General features: G+C 43.1%; 1 long non-coding RNA gene across 1 annotated transcript; it reads left to right on the top strand.

Moving 5' to 3' along the window:
• The first annotated feature begins 1286 nt into the window (after positions 1-1286).
• LOC134170879 (uncharacterized) lies at positions 1287-20617 on the top strand. The gene is made up of 3 exons (XR_009967401.1): positions 1287-1418; positions 10375-10497; positions 20056-20617. It is a non-coding gene; the product is annotated as an uncharacterized LOC134170879 (long non-coding RNA).
• Positions 20618-25381: the final 4764 nt, after the last annotated feature.

Raw genomic sequence — 25381 nt, 5'->3', positions numbered from 1 at the left:
AGGGCTTTGAGGTGTTATCACAATGACAGTAATGCACAAACAAGTAAAAATAAGACAAGGGGCAGGGGGAAAGAAGCAGATACAAGTGAACAGGGGGAGCACAGAGTAACAGCAAGGTGATTAATGAATGGAAAGCTGAAAAAGCAAGGAGTTCATCTCCTCTTCCAGGCTATTAGCAAATGTCTTTTTTTAGGGTACTCTTCTGTGAGGTCATCCTCCCTTCATACTGGCAACTGACCAGTGGTTTCCATTTCAATACAGAATATATAGAAAACAAGGCACATGATTCTATTTAGCAGGTGTATGTATAAGTCTAAGTCAATACATCTGGTTAAATAAAATATAAACATAGAATCACAGGATGGTTTGGGTGGGAAAGGACCATCCAGTTCTACCCCCCTGCCACAGGCAGGGACACCTTCCACTAGAGCAGGTTGCTCCCAGCCCCGTTCAACCTGGCCTTGAACACTGCCAGGGATGGGGCAGCCACAGCTTCCCTGGGCACCCTGTGCCAGTGCCTCACCACCCTCACAGGGAAGAATTTCTTCCTTATATCTAACATAAATCTCCCCGTAACCAAGTCTGAACCTAACCATTCGATGATTCTATGAGAAGGGTTCACTGCTTGTATGAACAGGGTTTGAATCCGCAGCCACTAGCTGGACAATGCCACAGTTCTTTGCAGGATCATAACACAGAGGCTGTGATTCCTCAGGAGGCACTACTGGATATGCTTTTGCAGTAGCTTTTCACATGACTTTCAGTAAGCAAATCACCCCATTCATTGCAGGTGTGTCAAGACCTGCTAGATGCTAGAAGCATCAAGTGCCCTTTAAGCCTGCAGGGAAGATGTTGAGGGTCATCTCCATCAGGTGCTCTGTCTAGAAAGTGGTGTCAAAGCAACTCACCTGTCAGCCCCCAGGACCTCAAAAAGCCTGGCAGGGTCAGGCAATGGAGCTTGCTGTGTTTTAGTGTCTGTAGGAAGGGTTATGGTGAGCTGCAGGGGTCTCTGTGCTGGTGCTTCCTGCCCTTCAATGTTTAGAGTTTGCATAGTGTTCTGTTGTTATGTTAAGGAGATGTAAAGAATCAGTTTATCTTTCCCAGGCTGCAGTCAAGCTAGAGAAATATGAAGGGTCTGGCTTGCAGCAGCTGTGTCAGATGCTTTCAGAAGTGCTTACAGGCTAGATTCTAAAACTGAGCTAGGGAAACAAAGGGGAAAGATACAAAAAGAACCCTAAGTGTTAGGTGCTGGGCTTGTGGAATGGAAGCAAGACACATCTGCTTGTGGAATGGAAGCAAGACACTTCAGTTCCCAGTGCCCTGTGTGGATCGGATGTTTCAGAAGAATAACAACCTGCAACTTTCTGCTGTTCTCCCTGGAGAAAGGAGGAAATCACGCCCCAGAAGTAGTGTATGGGGTGGGAATCTCCCTGTACTGATCTGTATGAAGAAATGGTTTTAGCCTGTTACAGCCTTATGGAAGAGGAATAGGGGGTGGATCCTGTGGAGCATTGCTGTTGCTTGTGCTGTGTGTATTGATTGAGGGAACAGGTTTCTTCCATATATTCATAGAGGCTCGTTTAGCCTGAGCTGGGACTCAGAGACTGTGTCTCTGTCTGCTTATGATTTATGACTTCAATCCAATTTATGGCCATTTACAAGAATGCTGAACTGGCTGTAAATCAGTAAAAGACCATAAAATACTCATGAGAACTACTGAAATCATCTGGGTGAGCTTCCTTCCCACCCAGAGCAGCCAGATGAGGGCAGGAAGATGCAGCCCTCCCATCAAGCCCACTAGCAAATGATGGGGGGGGAAAGGAGATGCAGTGCTCTGCAGGAGGAAAAGGTAAAGGCAGTAGATGCTTGTGTTCTGTGAACATACAGGAGTCGGATGAGCCATTGCCTGGGAAGCACAACAGCGATAACAGCAGCTCTGTAGGGCTTCCTCAGAAGAGCGTCATCTGAGTGCAAAGCTTAGTTGAAATCCATGGTTTCAGCCACCCAAGGGGAAGCAGTGAGTGAAGTCAATTTCAGTGTTCTACAACTGACTTTCGCTGCAGCAGTGTCTTATTATGTCACTGATTTTTGTGGATAGTTCATGGGCAACACAGACATAAACTTCCTGTCTGTTTTTATACTTACTAGCTACTCCAGTGAGAGATTTCTGGGGTACACTGGTTTGACCGTCACAAGTTAGAATTGCAGTCCTCAGGGACTTTGTAAGGTAAGTCTTTAACTGCCTTTCTTGCCTAAAGATCATGCTTGGAGTGTGAGGAAGCCCTCCAAGCAAGGGACCAGTTTGTGCCAAATTGCATGCTTACCCAAGCAGCATGAGATAATGCAGTGTGTTGCAGAGCCACTCAGGTACATCTATTAGGATTCAAATCCTATTTTTCCCTTGTTTGTAGACCAGATTTTCCCTTCCTACCCTAAAAATGCCAGGCAGCAGGTGGAATTTGATGTAAATGTTTGCAAGTCTCCTTTTTCCTTTTTGCTCTACTGTAAGTTGAGGATCAGACAACAGTGGAGCACAGGGCTAGAATGCACTGCAGAGGTCAGCAGATCTTGTTCTGCTCTTGCTTTCCCTAGCAGCAATGCAGTTGTAGAACAAGATTGGTAGACAATAAGTGAATGATCCAAGAGTAGTCACCCAAACTCTCACTCTGTAGCAGAGCACTTCCCAGTGCATGGTGATGTTCAGTTCTGTAACAAAGGATCAAAACCTGGAACCAGACTTCTCTGTGAAGAAAGGAAAGCTATTGTGAAATCCCACCTTGCCAGTGGGGAAACCAGGTTCTTGGGTGGAAGGGGAGCTCTGATGATGCTCTGTTTTCCTTTTCTTTCCTTTCCTCCTGCTTTTCTTGGTGAGAAGAGGTCTAAACTTGCTCAGGTGCCTAGGCATTTAGATCCAGAAGGGGGTACAACCTTGTTTCTCCTGAGTAATGGGCTTTAAGGCATTGGGTTCACCTGCTGAATGTCTGAGAAGTTTCAGCATGGTAACCAGCTGAGATAAGTCAATTTGCTTTGGTTTCTATTATGCTGGAAGGTAATAGAGAGGATAAGAGTGCCTAAGATACTCTACTGGCTCAAACATGAAGGAGCAATAAAGAAAGCCTTCAGAAAACACATGGTGGGGTGGTAGTCCTCTATATTCATCACCCACACTCATGGTCTTTCTCACATCATGATCATTGTGTGATGAGGATCCCCAGATTAGGGGGCTCTTTGATACAGGGTGCTTGGTAAGAATGGCAAAAGAAGACTTTGTTTTCATTGACCTCAGTGCTATGGGTTAGCTCTGTGATAATTCCTGCCTCAAGTCCTGGGTGCTGCATTTGGACCACAGGCCAGAATAATCTAGGCTTGATTTAAAGATATCCCTGCAAGGAAGCCTCCCCACAAGCCTTGGCATGCTGTCCCAGAAGGTAATTACCCTTGCTGTTGAACATTTCTAGCCTGAATCTGCCAAAGAAGCATGGTGCTTCACCTCTGAGCTGGTGTTTCCAGCTGGGCTGGCTCAGGAAGCTGCTCACCTCTGGGATACCACTGCTTTTTGCCAAGAGAAATGAACCTTGGCCAGTGCTGTGTCTCTTTCTTATATGCAATGCCTTGGGGAGAGATAAGAGATTGTGCTGTCTACACAAGGGCTGTGAACCTGCAGTGCCCTGAGAATGAAATCCTGGCTCTGCTCTACCTCGCATTCAAAACAACAGGAGAAAATAACTTCCACTTTCTTCACTTCTGTGGGCTCGGGCTCATGGACAATGATAAGGAGAAATTGCAACAGCCGAGTGGCGAGTGAGCAAGCAAGCCTGAAGAATGTCTCCTTTATCCCTCTGGCCAGCAAAGGCTTAAACAGCAGTGCTGATCACCTGGTTGATTGGAGAGGGCTAAATCCATGCCAGAAGAAACCCTGCTGACAGCAAGGGAAGGAGGGAAGCAAGATAACTTGCGATAAGCTGTGGAAAAGCTGGAAGGACTCTACACCTCCATGTTGAATGGGCTATCCTTTGCCCACCTCATGTAGGATGCAGGCCCTGGGTTGGTGCCTGCTGCTCTGTACATCATTCAGCTGGTGTAGATGCAACACTTGAGAAGAGGTAAATTAGGTCAGCCTGAGCTATGAGGATTCTTTGCTATGGACTTGACTGGCCTCCTTCCAGGGTGCCCAGTTAAGCTCCTGATGTCCAGGTCCCACTTTCTCCAGTCTATTACCTACTTGGCAAATACAGTCTCCCATTATAATTGGGTATTTTTTTCCCCGAGGAGAATTTCCTCCCAAGGTTTTCCTTAAAGACAAGCCAGCAATGTCACTATCCCATGAGAGAAGAGCCCAAGGTTGCACATTTCCCTCTCACATATGTTTTCCTTTTTTTAATCACAGGAATTAGGTAACCATCATCTCACAGACCTATGTGTGCCCTTAATGCTCAATGGGAAGCTCAGCTTAGAATGAGGATACCTGAAAGCCAGTTATGTTATGAGTACATAACACTACTGCTAAAGGTTTGGTTACACTTAGGGATATACTACAGTAAATGGTCCTCTGTCAGTGGAATACTCAACCATGCCTCCCATTGCCTGATGTTTTAATTGAGGCTCTGCTGGTTTGCTCTTTTATTTTGGATTGACTCTTCCTAGATTTCTTTCTCTTGTCTTTCCCCACACCTCAGGGGTTTTTTTATCCCCAGGCATCTGTCAAAATTAACCCAAATTCACTTGGATCCTCGCAAGTGAAATTTTTCTTCTGCTCAAAAGTGTTACTCACAAACTCTCTTCATAAGCTCAGGTTTGTGATATGGCAATTCCAGTGAGTTTGTAGAATTCCACACTTATTTCCTCTTGGTACCAAGAGAGCAAATACTATCTACTTGAACAAGATGCAGTTCAAAACATGTTCTGCAGCACTCAACTGTAGTTTCAAAGTCAAGCCTCACATAAAGCAAAAGTTTCTGTGAGCCAAAATGAGGTGCACTGGAATGTTGAAGGCTTCCTTGTTTCAGCTCCTTTACTGATGCAAATATAGTAAATAATTTGCTGTATAGGTGTAAACTCCTGATCTTTCCCCCTGAGTTGGCTGTGTAGGACAAGGAAAGTTACTTTAAGTGAATGCACCAAGTCTGATTGTGATGCATGCACAGGAAACAGATTTGTTGAATGTGAAGAGGCAAACCTGCCATCTGATAGTAACTGGGCAGGTGGTGATTTGTGATTACTGTTCCCAAGTAGTTGTGAATTATGCACATCCTATTATGTTTGTTAACCCATCTGTCCTGCTTCCCTCCCACTCCTCTGCTTTTATTCTCTTCTCTAAAGCTCTTAACTCTTTCTGTAAGAGGTTGTCATTTAGTCTGTATTTGTACAACTAATATTGCTGAATTATGTCACCAGTGTATTCCCATGTACGTCACATCTTAGTGTGTCCTCCTTGGCCCTGACTGATTATGAGCAAATATTCAGTCTTTGGAAGAGCTGATTTTTCTGTCACTTTGGTTGTACTGATTTGAGAAAGCAGTCTGAATAGCTGGTTTATTTTCCAGCTGAAGGCTATTTTGGAGTTACAGTTGTTCTTTGGGAGGCAGGCTTTGGGATTCAGTGGAGATATCTGAAAAGGAGATATCTTTGCACAGTGTTGATAATTGATGTGTAACAGGGGGCAGGGGGTGCTTGTGTGGGGAGCCATTTGTTTGGAATATGCTTGGGTAACCAGTTTTACTTACACTAGAAGCCAAACTTTAAGGTCCCATGTGTCGACTACCTGTGGGCAGTAGTAAAAATATACTCTTATTCCAGTCTTTTGTTAACAATTCCCAATGCTACTATAGCAGTGGACCTACGATCAGAAAGATATGTGATAAAAGGCTGTGGATATGCAGCCTTTTATCTCTCATCATCTGGAAACCTGAGGTGGCTACTTATGTCAATGTGGATAGGGAGGCCCAGGAGAGAAATAAGGTCAAAGCTTATTCAAAACTAAAAGGGAATAACAGTGTAGGATACAGGAAAACGCAAGGCCCAGGATCCAGCCAGAATTAAAGAGACCAACTTTGTGCACAGTGTCTAAGCCATTAGGAACCAGCAGGGAAGAGCTCCTAAGGTAGGTTCAGACCTGGCACGAGGCAGCTCACAATTGGCTCAACTATGTGCTGGTGCAGATGGTGGCAGCTGCTGTTGTTGAGGTTTCCCCAGCCCACTCTTATTACCTGTTGCCAAATAGAGGGGTGGAAAGAAAAGCAGAAAGTGGTGTGGCTTTTCTAAGCCTCAGCCTTAAGCCAACCTCACCCGGTCATGATGCAGCAATTGGGAAATGGCACTCAGGGCAGTGCATGCAAATCGTCTGAAACAGGATCGGCTCTTTTCCGTCCTGCTCTTTTCCATTGATTTCCATGTTAGCTCTCATTTTTCCCTTGCCTGTGTTTTCCCCTCAGTGTTTGACCTTTCCTCCCCAGTCCCCTGGCCTTTTCTATTCTAAGCCGATAAGAGGAAGCTCAGAGTTGATATGCAGGAATCCCTGGACACAGCTATTTTTTTCATCAGTAGTTAATTTTCCACTTCTTTTATTTCCTTTGAGATTCAATACATCTACTTTCATGCTTCTGTGATTCAGTTTGTGGAGGAGACAGACAAGGAAATGCTGAATAAATCTCTTGCCTTTTCTCTCTCTCAATCCTTTACTCCCATTCCTGCATTGCTCCCTCTCCCTGTCTATCCACTGCTGTTTTAACATCTGGGTTTTTTTTTTGCTCCCTTGGACTCCGGCTTAGGACAATTACAGATGCTGAGAGGGAAGTCAGAGATAGTCATGTTTGGTTGACTAGAAGCTGTTGTGGCTCCAGCCCTCCCAGGATTTCATTGTGTGCGTTTTAAAAAGCGACCACATAGCTTCACTCAGAAGCTTTCTCTGTCCTGCAGCATGCCAGTTCCTGAGGAGTATGCTGTGAAGGTTAGAATGTTCTCCATAAATACCATCCCTTTCAAGGCTTTCATCTTGATGATAGAAGGAAAAGTTTATTAGAGAGGAAAGGCTTCATGCTGTGGAAATGTATCTCCACCAGTAGAAAAATAGGAGGAGGGAGATGGGATTGAAAGGGAGGGGCAGAAGTAGGAGAGAAAATGATCAACATGCCTCTCCTGCAACATTAAGCTCAACCCTTTATGTCTAATTTATCACCTTCCCATATGCCCTGAAACTGAGTAAACACAGGTCCTTGGGCTACTACGTCCCTACTATGTTCCCTGCTGTTCTTTTACTTGGTGCAGAGGCAACAGTTTTCTATTAGGAAATAGTCTGCTTAGTTTCTCTAACAGAGAAAATCACCATCTCATTACTGATAGAGGTTACTAGCTAGCTAAATGCTATTTTATACTAAACCCATGTTTGTAGCATCTGACTGTGTTAAAATAGCTGAAGTCGCAGGCTAACAGTACCTGTCATGTCTGAGGGGAACACGTGTTGATTTCTGAGCAACTGTCTAGTTGTGTGATTTTTAGGAGGCATGTCTGAGGGAGCACATATGGGCAAGGAACTGCCAAATGTGTTTCAAAGTCGTCTGGGAGAAGTCTGCTCAGCAGCCAGACAGGACTCAGACGCTGCATCCAAATAAAAGGAAGCAAATATCATTCAGATTATTAACAGAACATGAGAAGATACAGGATTGTTTCACGCATGTGCTAGAAAGATTTGTGGATACAGTAGTCCAAATGTCCCTCTTTGGAGCCAATGATGATCAAGTCCACAGGGACAGCACAATATGGCAAAGATTAGCATTTGGGCTGTTCAAGAGCTAATAACTTCTCTCATATTTCTCTGATTTCTCTGGTGGTCAGACAGTCTAAGAGGTCAAAATGTAGTTGTTGAAGTGTTCGCTCAAGCTAATACAAACATAGCTGCTTTTTTAAGACCACAGAAAGGAAACTGTTCTTACCCGCCAACTGGTAGGAATATTCACAGCAGTCTCCTATCTACCATAATGGGATGCTAATACTGTGTTTCATAACATAAAGCAATCTCTCATCTCTTTGAAGAGGAGTTCATGTCTGGTTTGGGTGAAATTTAACAGTGACTGCATTTGCAGGACAAAATCAATTTGTATGTGTGTGTGTGTATGTGTATATATATATATATGTGTGTAATGGAAATAGATATCACTTGAGATTGTGAGCTTCGTAAGAAGAGTAGCAAATCCTGGACTGGCAAGATGGGGACTGCTATGATTGACAGTAATGATGCTTCCACTCAGACAGATCTGGGATATCTCAATGCAAGATGAGTCCCAGGGATGAAAGAAATGCAACAAATCAACTGTGAGGTTTCATTGATAGTGATGTAGGGAAACTGAAAGTAAGCAAGAAGCAAGTATAACCTGACCAACCCAGCTAGGGTATTAAGATTCCTTACAAGCTTTTAAAGGATTGGACAAATTAGAGACATGCAGGCTTGCTTTAGGGTGTAGGAGTAACAAAGGGATGTTAGTTAGGTTAGCTTAAGGATGTAGGAATAATAGGATGTAATTTATATTACTTAAGGATGTAGCAGAAGAAAGAAGATTTACATAGCATGGTTTAAGGCTCTAAAAGAAATAGGCTGAAATTAACCACATGAAAAAATTCCCTTAAGTCTTGCAGAATGGTTTTCCAAAGGAAGAAATGATAGTAGCATCAGACCAATTCTCTGAACTAGGCAAGTCACTTTAAGCTCCTGTAGCATCTGGTATGCAGAGGTGGAAACAGGAAAATATGATAATTAGCAGGCTTTGATTGATTTAGCCAGTATATGTTTACTAGTTTAGTTTCTGACCTTTAAGAGTCTTCTGTGTGATGTGTTTTTTTTTGCTGCATATGGTATGTAGTTATGTGTAATGTTACGGGTGAGAAATCAAGCACACAAAAGCCTAGAAAGTAAAGCAAGTGATGATTTCTCTTGTAACATTAACTTAACTGTGTTAAAAATATGTATCAAAGGCCTGTTGAAAAATTGGAAAGGGTTCAGATAGGAGCCCACCGGAATGATGCAAAGTTTGGAAATCTGCCTCAGAATGAAAGACTTAGGAAACTCAGTCTGTTTTAAAGAAGACTGAGAAGGATCATCACCATAGGCCCTGCTCACCTGTTTTGGAAGATTTCAGTTATTCTGGCAGAGAACAGGCTGACAAGACCTGATTTGTACAAAAGAAGGGCAAGGAGTAAAGCATTCAATGGTGAGGATAACTTTCCGTTGGGATGGAACAACAGGAGAAATGATAACTTGCCCATGTATCAGATTTCCAAATTAAGGCTGGCCTGTGGTCTGAAAGATTGATTGTAGCTCAGAAGCAGGCACTTCAATACAGAAATGTTTAGTTGAAGTTCAATGGTCATTGTTAGGTAATCAGTCAAAATCATAAGCATTTCTTCTACTCTTGATGTATGAATTTGTGCTTGCATAAAGCATATGGTAATTCAGGAATAATGTGGGTAGCTATCAAATTGGGAAGTTTTCTATTTTCTCACAAAGCTTGGCAACTGTTTTGTCTTCAGGGGTTAGGGGGAGAATGCACACATGAATATGTTCCTCCCTCAAGTCCTCTTTCCAGCACACCATTACTTCCAGAACCTGACATCAGTATTTCCCTTGCTCGAAATGTCTGTCTGGTCCATGTGCAAGGACGGACATCGTCCTTCCTGGAACTGAAATACCATACTTTCACTTTCAGGACTTCCAGGAACATGTCCTGAAACAGAAGTAGTGATACACCTAGGGCCTGGGCTGTAAAGAATCTTCCACTGGGGACAGGACTGCTGCACAGCAGAAAGGTGTTTAATGTCTAGGAGGTGCTGTGCCTCAGGCACAGGGGATAGTTTGTATGAAATAGGCCCCTGTATCTCTACAGAGTGGCTGCCACAGCAGGTAGAAGGAGCACTGCTAAGAAAAAGGGGCTTGTGTGAAAAAAAGCACAAGTACACCAGTGTTCATGCGGAGGTAGCGAAGCTGGACAAGTGGAATTGGAGGCGAGTTAGGGTACCACAAAGGAAGGATGTAAAATTTGAGTGGTTGAGAAATGATGCTGAAATACATTTTTCCATTAAGAAATAAGAAGGGTAAGTGAATGGGTGGGAAAAAGTAGGAGGTTGTCGAAGAGTGTTATTAAGGAAGTCGTGTTTTTCTACACAGAACTTGTCACTGAATTTAAAACACATTAGTCTCTCATTTCTCCCTCTGGGTCTTGTGTGCTTCCAAGGTCTCTGCTACCTCAGCAGGAACCTTTCCAAATGCAGCTCATGTTCTGGGCCTTCAGAGGAGAGCAAAATCATTTTGCAAAATATTCCTCTTCTATTAAGGCTCTGGCTTTCCTCTAGGTCTTTTACATAGAGATTCTTCCTTTTCCCACTCAGATTAGATGATGACCTGCACTGGAAAGAAATAAGTTTGGCGAAAGACATCCAGCAGTGGAGAGAAAGCCTGGACATACGCCTGTCAACAGGAGAAGTGAAAGATCACTTGTGGAAGGAAGGCAAGTGCTTTCAAAATAAGGGCTGTGCTTTTAACAAGAGATGAATGGGACACTTGGTCCTTGCAGCCTTCCTCAAGGGCTAAATCCTCAGGCTAAGAGAAAATGGAAATTGCCTTTCCCCATTTCAAATGTCTCTCTCCTGTTTTGGAATAAAAGGTTAAAATACAATTTTCACAGCAGCAGCTTGAGGCACTACAGGGATTCATGGGAACTCTAGTTTTGGGCATCATTTTTCTCCTGCCTGCCATTCTGTCTTCTGGTGCCTGTCCCATAACTCCAAGGACTAGCAGCTGGTGTTGCTCTTGGGCTGAGTCTGATCAGTCTGGCTGTCTTTACTCTGATGGATAACTCCTGGACCCATTTAAACTAGCTACCATTAATGCTTTGGACCTGTCATAGACATGCACAGTGATTTGGGAGACTTCTATCATCCTTCATTTTTGTTTTTAAAGCAGAGTCCCTAATTTTAACATAGAAATGGTACTGTCTGTCACATTTATCCCTTTTTGGCAGTGGTCTGTAAATTAACGTATAAGAATATGATCTCTTATCCCAAGGCCATTTCTACTTTCCTTACAAGCTCTCTCTGCTGCAGAGGGACAGAATATGCCCAGCAGCTGAGCCAAGAGGGATGGTATGATTCCCTCCTCTCCTTTAGAAAAGAAATAAAAGACACATCATAGGGGTCCAGAGGAGGAGGGAGAAGGCTCTTTTTTAACTAGCACAGAAGGATTGGCATGTGAAATAAGCTGCCAGGGCAAAAGCTGCTGTTTCTGGGTGATAAGCCACCCAGCTAGTCAACTGGGAGGGTGTCCTGGAGAATAAAGGCCTTTCTAGTTTGGCATGCTGAGAGTCAGGGTGATGAAACAGCTGGCAGACTTATTAACAAGCCCGTGCCATACTCAACCAGAGCTGGCAGCAGGACTGTAAGAAGTAAGACTGGTGTGTATATAAAAAGTATAGGTCCTTCTGTAGGGAAGAGAGGACCGGGGGGGGGGGGGGGGGGGGCTTGGTAGAACACAGAGTTGAGAAGAGGAAAGCTGAGTGTACCTATGGGGAAGTGAATGGGAGAGGAGAGGAAGTATGCGGTAAGATGGGATAAAACTTTACTGCAAGTGCAGGTGGTGTCAGTGTAAAGGAAAAATAGAAAACATTCCCTTAGCTGTGACTAAATATTCTCAGTAAGGTATGCAGCTCCATTCCCTGCTTCCTTGGTTACTCATTGGTACCACCTCCACATGACTCTGCTTTGCTCATATAGCTACTTTCCCTGTTGGTGAGGAGGCAAAGGAGGATCTCGGTCTCTCCCTGCCCTGGTGGTGCTCTCATCTTCTCTGCCTGTATCTCATTTGAGTGCAGCTATAGGACAGACCCTGCAAATGCAAATGTCACAACCCCTTGTCAGAAGAGACTCATATTCCTTAATGTGCCTGCTCCAGAATTACTACCTTTGGATTGAATCCTAAAGGCTTTATTCATTCAAAATTTTCAGCATCTTGGAATGATGTTTTGCCTGAGTAGCAAACTGCAGGATTTTGCCCATTTTTCATCTTAAGTAATTCTACAGAAATGACATTATTTAGAGTGCTCAGCCATGGCTTGCATACATCCCTACCAGAGCTGTGATTTTTAGCTACTCTTACCAAGAAGTCGTACCAGAGGATGGTAAACTTGTGGAGGGGAAGTCTCCACAGGAAAATAAGAATCTGCAGAATGGTGATGGATTTTTCCTGCTTACAGTGGGCAGGTAATCCATGAGGCAGTCAGGCAAATAGCAACATGGACATAAATTTGAATGTATTTTTTCTTTGCTTCTGACAGGAATCCTTGTATTTACAGTATTAGATGAGTTTTCTGAATGCAGTTAGGTTTGAAGGAATCTGCAGTGCCTTCCCTATCTGAATGGATGTGTAGCTTAAATCCTTTAGTCAGCTGGAGAATTACCAAAGGAAGTGAGACATGGACTTTGATAGCTCTGTATCCTGCCTTGAACAAAGGGCAACATTTACTATTTCAGCAGAAATTGCAAGAACATGGAATAATCTACCAAAAAGACAGTTGCTGCTTGACTGGTGAAAGAGTTATGTGAACTAGTAAAAATGTCATCTCCTCTCTAACCTGAATGGGGGTGCTTTTACTGGCAACATCTAATATCCTTGTAATTTACTTGATCCTTGGCTTTGTCCAGCAGCGAGTTCCAGAGATAATACACTGAGAGCTGGCTTTTTTCATATCGGCTAAAAATCTTCTTATACTTGTGAACTACTGAGAGCATCAGGGAATTGGTAAGAGATGAAGGCTGTGATACACCAGTTTGCTCTAATTGTCTTTCTTGGTGGCTAGCCCCAGGAAAGGTGAGAAGTGGCTGATTATTCCCTTAGCTCCAGTGGTTAAGGGCTTAGGGCAAAAGGGTCAGCCCTTGACAAGCAAGTGTTATCACTGCTTGTGCTAGCTGCAGCCTACAATAGCTGCACTTGTGCAAGTGAGATGTCTGGCAGGTCTGTACATAGGTTGCAGCAAGAGACCTGGCAACTGGGAGGCCCAGTAAAGGAGGAACTTTCATATTACACTGATTTACTGCAAACTACCAGGATGCAACAGTAAACTCTTTCACTCTTTTCACATTACTCTTATTTATTCTTAACATCCAATACTTTGGCTGTCATTCTTTAATCAAGATTTCTTCTAGACCTGTCCGAATTGCTTGGGGAAAACCCTGGGTAAATATTGTTATTAGTTAAGTAATAAGACACAACAGGGTGTGAAATATTACCCTATAACTCATGCCTACTCTATAGCAGTATGTTGAGTGGCACAAGGCCAAATGGCTTTGTGTGTTATATTTTTAGTTAAATCAAATTAAAAAGACACCAGCGAAGTGTCTGTGGCTGTTTAAAACATGGCCATGATGGTAGGGGGAAGAAGGGAGAAGCTTAATTTAATAAAGTTGTGCTGTCAATTGCTCACTTTTCAATTTAGTGAACGGTGAAAAGTACTAAGTGAAGAGCCCAGGAGATAGGTGTCCTTCATTTGTCTAAAGGACAGATTGGACAGAAGCAGCAGCAGCATGAGCTCTGCCATCATTCCTTGGCAGCAGGCTTGCATGTTCCACCTCTGGTGGCTTAAAAGGGTCCATTTGCAAGATCCCATTCAAACTTTGCTCACTCCAAGTGAGCTGCTGTTAACTGTGGCTTAATAAGGTGCTTCCAGGGCCATAAGTTGCCTTGGGGGCATATGGAAAATTGGACGACTGATCGAGGCTACCACTTGTAAAACCACCAGGCAGGTTTTCTACTGATGACTTGAGATTCCAGCCAGTTCCCTGGACCAGACTCAGCCTCTGTATAAGTCAGATGGTGCTGTCTCATTTGTGCTCAAATGGCAGGGAAAAGCCATCCTTAAATGAGTTAGCATGGAGGCCAGTGTTGTACGCTAAAGGACCTGTGTTAACTGTTTTCTAACTTGTTGGGCATTAGGAGTCACATCTACAACCCTCTTTTCTAATTCAGCTTTATATACCACAGCATGCAGTCTCAGCCTCACAGGATGGGGTGCTTTGGCTGAGGTTGTCAGGGCTGCACTTTGACTGCAGAGAAGAACTGGCCTTCTCTGAGTTCTCACTTCTGTTTTAGTTTAGAATGACCTTTTGATGAGCGAACGGGTCCCTATCTCTTGCTCTATTTCATAGCCCATTTGCTAGGGGCAGGAGGCTGTTTCCAGGAAGCAGCAAGTGCCTCCTGTGTTGGCTAAATAGTGTATGGGGCTTTTCAGGAACAAACGCTTTGCACTGCAAGGAAATTATTACATTTTCCAATGATCTCTCTTTTTTTTGCTTGCTTTATACAGAGAGCTGCTGTTGTGTCCCTTACCCAAGGCCCATTAGCTACCCAGCAGCTTCAGATTCAGACAGTCAGGCTAGAAATGTAGAGAACCATATAAAAAGATGCTCATTAATCCTTATTTGGTTCCTCCCATAGGCATTTTCCTTACATGCCCAGCATTTCTCACATCCTGGACTCCCTATGCAACAGGAGGCTTCAATTTGCTTTAGCCTTTAAAGATCCAAGCGGGTTTTATTTGTGGAGCTTGCTGTGCTGCTTATTCTCTGATGTGGGGGGGGAAATCTAGCCTAGTAAGACTAGAGAAGGCAAGTAGCCTTGATTTTTCCCTTTCCCATAGAAAATACCTTTCTGTACAAAAGAATATGAAGGCTAAAAACGTGCTTCCTCATTGTGGTTTGAGCCTGGGACAATTCTCAGAGCAATACAGCGTCCTTTGCATGTGCTCACGTGTGTACGTTGGCTTGTAGTTAGCACAGAGATACATCAATATTCCTGATGACAATAAATACAGCTATTAGGATGAGTTGAGAGCTTATCTTAATTGGGTAACAGATGAGCAGGCGTATGTTGCTGTTGAATCCATCAGCATTAACTGGGCAGAGGTAAGTTTGATCAATACTGACACTTGAGTGCATGGGTAGCCACTGGAAAATATTAATTTACAATCATGACCGGCACCTCTCATTAACCAGAAATGTGTTAACCCTAATTGGTTCAACAGGCCCCTGCTGCACCGCATTGTGCTGCTCACAGTCTGTCTTCTAGTGCCTCAGCCAGAGTTTTCTACTGATGAGAACTCAATGCTCAAGTTTGTGCTTTGTGTGGCCAAGCTGGCAGCTGTATTGCAGCATCCGTCAGGCCAGGAAGGTATCCAGTGCACACCCACCTGGGTATACAGCCCATATGTCTGTGTAGACATGGAGAACTACCTATTTGTGTGTTCATACCTTATGGCCTACTTGAATAGGAGCAAAGCTGAGTAGGAGAGTCACTGATTTATACCATCTGCAAGTCTGTGCCACAAATCCATAAGCATTCATATGCCTTTATGTCTGTGCATTAACTTGGTGGTTGCATGCAGAGTTGGACTGAGTACACTTGTGGTAGCATTAGGTTGGCCTCAACACTGTCAGGGTATGTAAACAACACTGCTCTTAATGGCAAAACTGTATATAAATGTGTGTGTGTGTGTGTGTATGGAATACTTATGAGGGTGTGTGAAAAATGCTTCTTGTGCTATAATGCCAGCAATGGCAATTTGTTTTTTCTACCACAACAAAATCCTCACCGCCATCCATTCAAAGCAGTCATCTTTGGCATGGGCCATAAATATGCATAGTGTATATACAAATATGAGCTGCAGGAGTTGAAATCATCTTGTAATTAAGGTCCACGCCTGTCAGTAAGTGAAGCTGAATTTCCTGGTAGAACTTTCGTATTTATGGAGATAAATCTGCTATCCACATCCACCAAGGAAAGAATGAGAAGTGATGGGCTTAAATTGCAGCAAGAAGATCTAGGTTACGCATTAGGAATAACTTTCTAGCAGTAAGAATAGTTAAGCACTAAAATAGATTGCCTGAGAAGGGTATTGAATTTCTTCTTTGAAGTTTTCACAAAATAACCCCAAGTTGGATAAATATCTGTTGGGACTAGTTAAAGCCAGAAAAGGGTCTTTACATCTTTTGGAATGCTTTCCACCTATGTTTTCTCATGCCTTTAGGAGTACAGATGTGTCTCCACTCCTTCAGCAGAACGTGGTTGGATGTCAGCACTGCTTATGCTTATAGCAACCTCATTTGCTATGAACTTATCGGTAAACTCAGCTGGCCTTAATCTCTGTCCTCTGTTTTAATGGTCAAGTTTAAGCAATGGCCTTTGCCAGTCATAACTTGGCTGTCTTTCTGTGATATCCTGTGAGCTGCAATGAAAGATGCTGTGCAGAAGGAAGCAATTTTTTAGTCAAATGAATTTCAAGATCAAGAGAGCTTTTTTCTTTTCAAAACTTTCTTGTACTTGTGGCTTCTCAACTCCTTCATCTTTCTCTTTTTTTCTTTTAGTAGTGAAGGGTATTATGAAACTTTCAGTAAAAATTCAATCCAAATATATGAACAGATAAGAATATTTGGTTCTTGCCCTGTTACCTGGACCATGCCCTAGATGCTTGGCTTCTAGTGTGCTTCTTCAGATTGTCCAGTCCCTCCAGAGTCCCCAGCAATGGGAGGGAGCTCACATGTCTATACCACAATTACGTACTTCCCAAAGCATTTGACTTCAGAAGAGAAAAAAAGCTATTGCATCTGTGTGATTTCATAGAATAATAAAGTTCCCTTTTCCCTTGTGTGTATCAAAAACTTGATGCTCTCATCTGAAGTTAAAAAGCTGATTTGTTACCACCAAAGACGACACTATGAGGGGCTGCCTGAAACCCAGGGAATGTGAAGAAGCACAGCAACAGGTAAAGAAACATATTCCAGTAGCTGATCATTTGTGTGTATAAATAATTCCAGTGAGGTTGTCTGAAGGATTTATTGTCGAGCAAAAAGATTAAATGAAAAGGAACAGCTGTTGGTTTGTTCGAATGCTTCCATAGTGAATGAGTTTGGCATTTGAAGATTGAGAAACAAGGGCTCTTATATCTAACTCTTACTGACCTGTAGCCTGGATACTTGGTATTTATAATGTTTGTACCAACACTGTTTCTTGGAGCATCTTCCACAGAAGCACCATGGGGAGTTTTCTGACAGTTTTCATCAGAGACTTCCAATTTGTTGAAATACAAGAATGAACTGGTTAGGTTTAAACGTAACTTATGCTTGGAAGGGGGTTTTGGTCTCAGCTGCAAATTTTTGATGAAAGACCAGCTGGACCTGAGTACCAAACAGCATGGCGGCCAAGGGTTTAACCAAGAAAGCTGGAAGTCACATAAAAGCCCCCATTTTGCTTCTGTTCCAAACAGCCATAGCTTTTCTCAGGTAAGGGGTTTGGGGATGCTTTGCCAGTTGAAGCTCACTCTTAGTTTTGGGGGGGGGGGGGGCTATTACACTTTCTATCAACTGTCTCCATAGTCCTGAAGAGGGGAGGAGGTTGGTTGTGTAGGCCTGCTGGAGCATTCACTTGGAATGTGGGAAATAGGAAATACAGAGCAAGAACTAGAACCTGGCCAATCCAGCCAGACGTTCACCTATTTGTTGAGCTTGAATCATTCCTTCTTGGTTTTTTGGTTGCAATTTTGCCAGGTCTTGGTCTTTTCCACTCCAGTGGTAATAACTCAATGATGTCTGACTCAGAAGCCAAGCAGCCCCAGTATACCTGATGTGGAATTTATGCTGAGGTGTCTTCTCTGATTGACCCTTGCAACTCTGCAAGTGGAAAGTTCCGCAGAATATGTAAAAGCCATAAAGTTTGTTGTGATCATTTGTTCAGCTTCGCTCTATCAGCACCCTACTGACCTTATCTGGATGCCTTATGCTGTCCAAAGAGGTTTTGGTGGACAGTGTACATGAAATCGCAGTGATGGGAGATGCATGTGAGTGTGTTGTAGACAACCTATAGTTTTCTGGTTCTCATATACCACTCTGTTCCTACAGAACTTCATAACTTGTGAAAGGGAGACCATCTTTAGGGTCACCATCTTGATGGGTCACCATCTTCACCTCTTTCAGGGGAACTCCAGAGGTTCTTAAGGGTCTGGGAATGCTGCATTGTGTGTGTTGGGGCCACTCGCATGATGCCCGTTGGATGTTCTAAAACGGTCAGAGAGCTTGATGTCAGAGGTGCTGGCAGAAAGGACTAAGAAGAATGCAGACACTGTAGCTTTGTCCTGAGCATGCCTTACCTCCAGCTGTATAATATGTAGTGTGGAATGAAAATTTTTGGCAATCTGAGAGATAAAAATGTATGGAATCAGCATTTTCTGGGGCTATCTCTAGCCTTTTGTTCTCTTTCAGAGCAACACTTACTTTAAGAACAGTTAAAGCAGACAAGGCATTGGTATTTGGGATAGTGAGAAGGGAAGAGATAAAATCTCATGCAAACAGGTGTTGGCAGTCAATGAGATTGTACTTCCTTTTCCATGGGCTGGACCTGGCATCAAGTCTTACAAGCTTTGAGATTTATTACTGGTCTGACTTGATCTGTGACACAAGATTTATGGCCAGGCTGAAACTGCCCAGAAATAGTACTTCTCTCACTTTGTACCAGCACTAAATCTATTCAACAGAAAAATGCTCACTCGGTCAGGAATGCTTAAATGGAGACGCTCAAATGGACATGACTCAAACCAGGGAGCTCAACTATCTCTATGGTAGAGATACAAAGTTCAAAGGAAAGCCCTGTGTCCACACAAGGGGCCTAGCAAATGTCTCCCTGAAGGAGTTGCAGAGTGAGAGGAATCCCAGGTACTCAGAGCCAGGTTGAGCATTGCAAGAGTGTTCACACCTTCCTCTTACATAGAAGGGCCATGGATGACAGAGCTCAGGAGGCCGGGGACTTGCCTTTCTGGCTCTTCTGATATGTTTATTATTAACTGGTCACCTGAAAGGATTTATGGTGGAGACATGAGAGCTGCTCTTCCATTGGCTATTGAATTGAAAGCTCTCTCCAATGAGCACCACACTGTTTATCTAATTTTCACCCCAATTCCTCTTTATACAGGCTCAGAATTTTAATTCAGGTGTGATTCAGATGCCCTAGAACTGACATTTCTGTGTTTTACAATGCTTTTGTTAGTGCTAGAGCTACAGAATTATGGACACTTTATTGATCAGCCCAGAAGTCCTTGTACACACCAGCCATTCCAAAACAGATGGAACACCATCCTCTGTGATTCCCAATCTTCCATTCAAGGCAAAAATTGTCTTATGCAGTTGTAGAAATCTAGCGTGACCTTTTCTCTCTCACCTCTCCTCTGGGACTCTAGATGCTCCGGTAAAGTTGTATATTCACAGATGCAGATGTGTGACCATTTCTCCAAGCCAAGGAAGCAGGTCATTCCCTTTCAACCCTGATAGTGGGAGATATGGGATCTGGGCTTTGTTTTCTGACTACTTTAGGTAGCTGCAGGCTACTGTTTGATGAAAGGATAGAAGCCAGGGCAGGTAAAGAAGAGTAGAGCAGTTCTTCTACTCCTAAGTGTAGAGACTGCCTGATGTGGATTTTCTGAGCTGCTGTGCTCTTAGTCCACTTGAGCTGACAACTGCATTTCCACTCACAGTGTGGCTTAACTGAGTGGGATTTTATTTCCTGAGTGCACAATAAAAAGCACAAAGGTTACCACATCTGTTAAATCCCAGGAAGAAGGGAGAGAGAAAGAAACTTCCACTGTGCACAGTTCATGTCTGGGGTGACAGAGAATAGGCAAAGGATCATAGAGGGCTTCAAAGCAATTTATTGCCTCTTCTTCATCATTACTGATATTTCCAGAGCACACAAACAACAACTGCAACCAATCCAACTCCATTGCTACCCTTTTGTTGTTGTTTTTCTGTTGGCTTCACCACTTCTTTCATCTGCTTTTTGGGTGATTTTTTTTTTTTTTCCACTACATTATTTTGTGTCGCTTTAGATTGCCCAGAGACCCCCTGGTTGCTGTAGAAGGTGGCAGTTCCTGAGCAGCTAAGAACAACAGTCAAATAGAATGACAGAAGCACAAAAGAGGAGGGAAGGGAAGCCCTTCAGAGCTGTAATTTCACTTCTCTTTTTGTTTTGCCTGGTTACAGGGGCAATAGAAAGAGGAGAAAAATGACAACAGACTGCTCTGCTTCTAATGACACCAAAAGGTTTGAATCTGACACTGATGGGGAACTTTGAGAAGCCACTATTAATTCTCTCAATTCTTCCTTTCCCTCTGCCCTCCCTCTGTACCTCAGGCACAGGACTGAAGAAAAGATGCCACAGCAGGTAGCTGTTGCCCAGGAATGGAGTAGCAAATTCGTCTCCATCTATAGCCCTGGAATATTGCCTGACAAGCAAAAGAAAAATATGAGGCGAGTTAACATTACTGCTATATTGAATAACCAGCACAAGGACTCGAGTTTTCTGAGGTTACATTCTCCAACATGACCTCCAGCAAGTCTGTAAACCTGTTGGAGAGATTCCATGTTTTCCAAGGTCAACTGAAGCACTGCCTACATTGAGGAAGCTGGCACAAATGTAATTACGTCGATAGAGAGCGTGTTTTCTTAATGTAAAAAGGGCCTTGCTCTCCTTTCAGGAATGACTCTTGCATATAGAGCTTCCTGAAGGTAAAACAATGAATAAAACAGATGTGGAGTTTACAGATACAGCTTGTTTTCTTCCATTTTTGTGGAGAAACTTTCGAAGGCTTTAAAGAAACAGGGAAAATTTTTTTTTTTTTTTTTTGCTTTTACAAGACTTTTATTTCTAAAAAATGTTTTCCAAAAGACATAATTTTCCTCCGGAAGCATTTTTCTCTGACAAGTGATCCAGTCATGCCAAATTTCAGGAAGAAAAGATGTTTATTGAGAAGTTTAGGCACAATTATAAATGGAGATGTGAATGCAAATTCACTGTTCTACCTTGAATGTTCTGACTCACTAGATGTGTAGGTTCTTCAGATTACCTGCTGTGTACAGAAGATCTCTTTGCTTTTGCAGAGGTCTAAAGGGAAAAGGGAAGCATTAGGATCTGAGGATGCTACGTTTATCAATTTCAACTTTGTTTCTCCTCCAGGATTTACTCTCCAAATGGGAGGTGAAGCCAAACTCTGAATGTGTCAGGGGTCTGCTGTCTCTTCAAGTAGCGGGTGAGGAGCTGCCATTCTCCTTTACCTGCTTCAAATATTAGTACTCCACAAGCTGGATTCAGCTCCATATTCATCCACTTGAATGTGGCTGGTGCCTAGATTGACAAGCAGGAGTAGCCTCTGGTTGAATCACAATGTACTTGTCTTCAGACAGCATGAACCAAAGGATGATGAAACATGTTACTACAGTCGTTCTTTTGTAGGCAGGGCAGCGCTGGCAATGAAACCGTATTTTTCAGTGGTAATGATAATTGGAACTTGAAGATCAAGAGGCTGGAGGGTGTTTTTTTCATGAATGCTAACAAGTGGTGTTGACTGTGGTAAAAACAACAGGATGAACTGTAACTATAGCTCCTGGAAAGTCTTCGGTTTGCAGTTGAATTCAAGTTGTCTGATGTTTCCTCATTTTCTTAGTGGCAACAGAACTAGCTGAACACCATACCTCTAAATCTACTGACAATGATAGATACAGCTGAAGATTTCTTTACGTGCTTGAATAGACTATTTTTGGTGGTCATTCATAGCTGCCAACTTGAATAACAATACCAATATATTCTCAAGTGGTCTATTTGATTGGAGCAGCCACAGACAGCTATATGCCAGACATTGCTCCAGGAGAGAGAGAGTGTTGGGTCCTGCTTTCCTTAGCTGATCCCTGACTTCGTGCTTCTTGAAACTAGCCTGAGCTCAGCGATACCTCAGTAAACATCCTTGCTCTACAGGGTCAGTTATGATACTGGACTGTCATTCACTTATCTCATCTAAATGACCTTCACAATAATTGTCCTTTTAGGAAAGGCTTTATTTTCTGTTGTAGACCCCATATAGTGTCAACCTGAACCCATCTAATGCAACTGTGCCATTGCTACTTTGGTCCTCTATTTTTTCATGTTTAATGTGGAATTTTCTATACCAATGAACCAATGAAGGATTTGGTTGATGTTAGTTGTAGCCCAGCTTTTGTCATGGTGATGCTAGTTTATCCATCCACTCATTATAACATTACCACTGTCTTTCATATCCTTAATAATCTCTGTTTCTCCAAATTTAGTGGCTGATGGAAAAGGATAACAAAGGATCTCTTTAGTGGAGGTATATAAACTGGTTCCTGGCTGTCTAGAGGCAGTCTGAGCTTTGCTTGCTTCTCCTGAGGTGCTTTTGAAATTAGAGTGACTGAGTGCCTTTTTCCTATCTCTGTGACCTGTATGTAGGATGGTGCTGGAGAAGATCATCTACAGTTCAGTTTATCTCCTACTAAAGCAGACTGTATGCCAGGTAACTACTTTTCACCATGTCAGCCAATCAGTCGTGTTGACATGTCACCTTTGTGACAGCTACTTTATAGAGATAACAGGATACTGGTACCCAATTAGATTTGGCTGATAACAATGCCACACTGTGTCCAACAGGGAGAAGGCATACACCCACAGCTTGACAACAATAACCTAATTGAAATGTCAAAGCCTGTAGAGGCTGCTGTAGTGTTGTACTATAGGTAATACAATATGTACAGCCCTGTAAGGGGTCACTGACATACAAGGCACTAGACTGTCTTTGAAGGTCCCTTCCAACCCAAGCCATGCTACGTGCCAACACGTTTACCAAGCATTAATCTGGTCACAACCTATGCTCAGAAAATGAAGCAAGAACAAAATGTCTAATGGCTGATACCTCTTCCCTCACAGGAGGTAGGGGAGCAGATACTCTGTCCACATCATACTTGCCTTTACTGTGACAGAGAAGCATGGACTGATTTGTGCCATGTCCCTGTATGGGTAACTTTCTCTCATGTGCCTCTCAAAGATAGGGAAATGAAAGAGGCTGCAAACAGCATAATTTTTCTGGCCAGTGCTAAAGCCCTGTGTGCAGAGTCACCTCACACGTACTCGGAGAACAGCCAAGCGTGGCTGCTCAGAGTGGGTGTTCTAAATCATTCTAACCTTTCACAATGTTTTCAGTTTGCTACTTAGAGAAAAAAAAAACTATTTCATTTCTACTTGTGAATTTTCTGTCTTTACACGCTGGTGCACCCTTTGCAGAGGCAGGAGTACAAACGCACACTCTGGCGACAGGTTATTTTCTCCAGGATAAAAACGAAAGTATTCCCCATAGTTTTTCTGGACCAGGGATGCAAAAATGCTGGTGTTCTGCCTTTGCTATTCTTTTGCCATCCTTTTCTCTACAGTGAGGAATGTCCCTATCTTGTGATTAATCCTCAGGAGTCCACTGTGAGGTGAAGGTCTTTCCAGTTATTTTGTCTTGACTTAGAGAAAGTCTTGAATTAACTGTTAAAATCTGGTCATCTGTCTAGAAATGCTTTTCTAAACCCTACCTGTGTAAGTGCTTTATATCTAACAACTGACATGGAAAATGTTTCATACACTTCCTTGTGTGCACATACATCTCCTTCATTATTTCTGTATGTACAGTTGCTATAGGCTGAGTTGCGCATAGGAATATGGATGGTATAGGTAGTTGTCCCTCCACAGGACTCCCCTAAGCAGGTTTTTATCCTGGCTTCTGAAATGGCACCAAAGCTGGTTTGTCTTCATCAGCCCTGGCAGGTAAATCATATTCACAGTAGTAAAGCTGCACTCATAGCTGACAGTGGGGTATATTTTTCATTGTAGCAAAGGAAGGAGGCCTCCTGCTTCCCTGTAAATTGAATAGTGTATCTGTTTCAAATGATGGGACAAGCAAATAGACAAAGTAATCTGGGGCATGTGCTAGATGGAGCTGCTGTTCATGCTCAAGGTAGCCTGTATGATACCTCTGCCTGCGAAGTCTCCCTCTTCTCTCTTTGCTGCCTGAAAGACTTGTGACTCCAAGCCTGTCACTTACAGAGACTTGCCCTATTCTGTGATGCTCTTGTGGTATTTTGAGGTTTTCATGTTCAAACTCAAAAGGAAATTAATATTTTCCTCCCACTGGTGGAGAAAAGCATCACTTCTGGTTTCATATGGAGGTTTTGAAGGCTTAGCTTGATTTGGGGACAAAGGCAAGGGACTCCTCCCTCCTGTTTTCATTTGGGGGCTGGAGTGACTCAGGGCACAGGCTCATGGGTCCATATATAGAACAGCTTGGCACAGAGTTGTGGTTACGGTCATCCTGTGACCACAAAGTGTCAGTTTAACCTCACAGTTGCTTCGCACCTCCCCTGAACAGTGGGTTTTGTTTTGTAGGGCACGTGCTTCTCAAGCAAAGCTGAATAAAGGAACGTGTTCTTCTGGCTTTAACTTTGTCTCATGGAATTTCAGTTTTTAGAGCTGTACCGTCACAAACAGATTATAGTGGTTCCTGTTGGGGTGTTGAGCTCTTTGAGATGCACTGTTGTTTCCATCACTGTGTGTGTATGGGGAAGCTGGAGGTCGGTAAGGGGCAGAGATGCAGAGGTGGCTGGTCCCAAAGTGGTCCAGGAGTAAAAAGGAAAAGGGGAGAAGATGCTTGCTTGCTCCCCCAGACTGGGGATGGAAGGTACCTGAGACACAGAAATCTGTCAAGGTAGTAACTAATAATAATTAATAATTTATTGCACATAAATAGCTTTTTCCTCATGGTTTCCAAAAGCTCTTTACAGACTATATATAGCGACTGCATTACAGTGTGGTGTGTGCTTTTCAGCAGCATGGTTTAGGAATAGCCCTGCTGCTGAGGCACAGTGGAGCCTGGCCAGCCCAGAAGAACACTGGCAAAATATTTCCACCTTCTCAATCCTGCCTGCACGTTTCACTGTTTAGGAGGAGGAGGGGGAAGTGCCCTGGAACAATGATTTGAGGAGTAGTGGAAAGGCAGAGTTTTGTATAGGTGTAATTTCTTCCTGCCTTTCAAGACAGGCTGTCCCAGTAAATTCAATTGCATAGACCTTGAGTGAAGAAGAAGGACGGGGGCTGGAAGGAAACAAATGCATTTTAGAAAGTCTATGATAATGACTTAAAATTGCTTTTCCTCATAATTACAATTTTGAGAGCTGACAGATAAGCCGAGCACTAGATGCTGATGGCTCATAGAACATGTGGTCTTAAACACTGACTGTTATACACTAATTCTTGCTTATCCTTGGATCTGTTTAATTCAGAAAGGTGATGATGGTGATGTTCATAAAGGCAGGTGAGGGAGAGTAAAGTAGTGGGAGCAGCAAAGGTAAGCACCCAAAAAGAGCAAGCTAGCTGACAAACACACTGCCATGCAAATGTACCCTTTTGCCATTGCATCTGGATCTTCTCATCTCTGCCCCAAAACGCTGCCTTCACCTCCGGGAAGGATGCATACAGCAGGTGTCC

This window comes from Pezoporus occidentalis, unplaced genomic scaffold (assembly GCF_034315485.1).
Source record: "Pezoporus occidentalis ecotype Australia unplaced genomic scaffold, CSIRO_AGI_Poc_V1 ctg111, whole genome shotgun sequence".
In the NCBI taxonomy this organism is placed as follows: Eukaryota; Metazoa; Chordata; class Aves; order Psittaciformes; family Psittacidae; genus Pezoporus; species Pezoporus occidentalis.
Note: the sequence above shows the minus strand (reverse complement) of the source record. Positions and strands in the feature narration are given on the sequence as shown.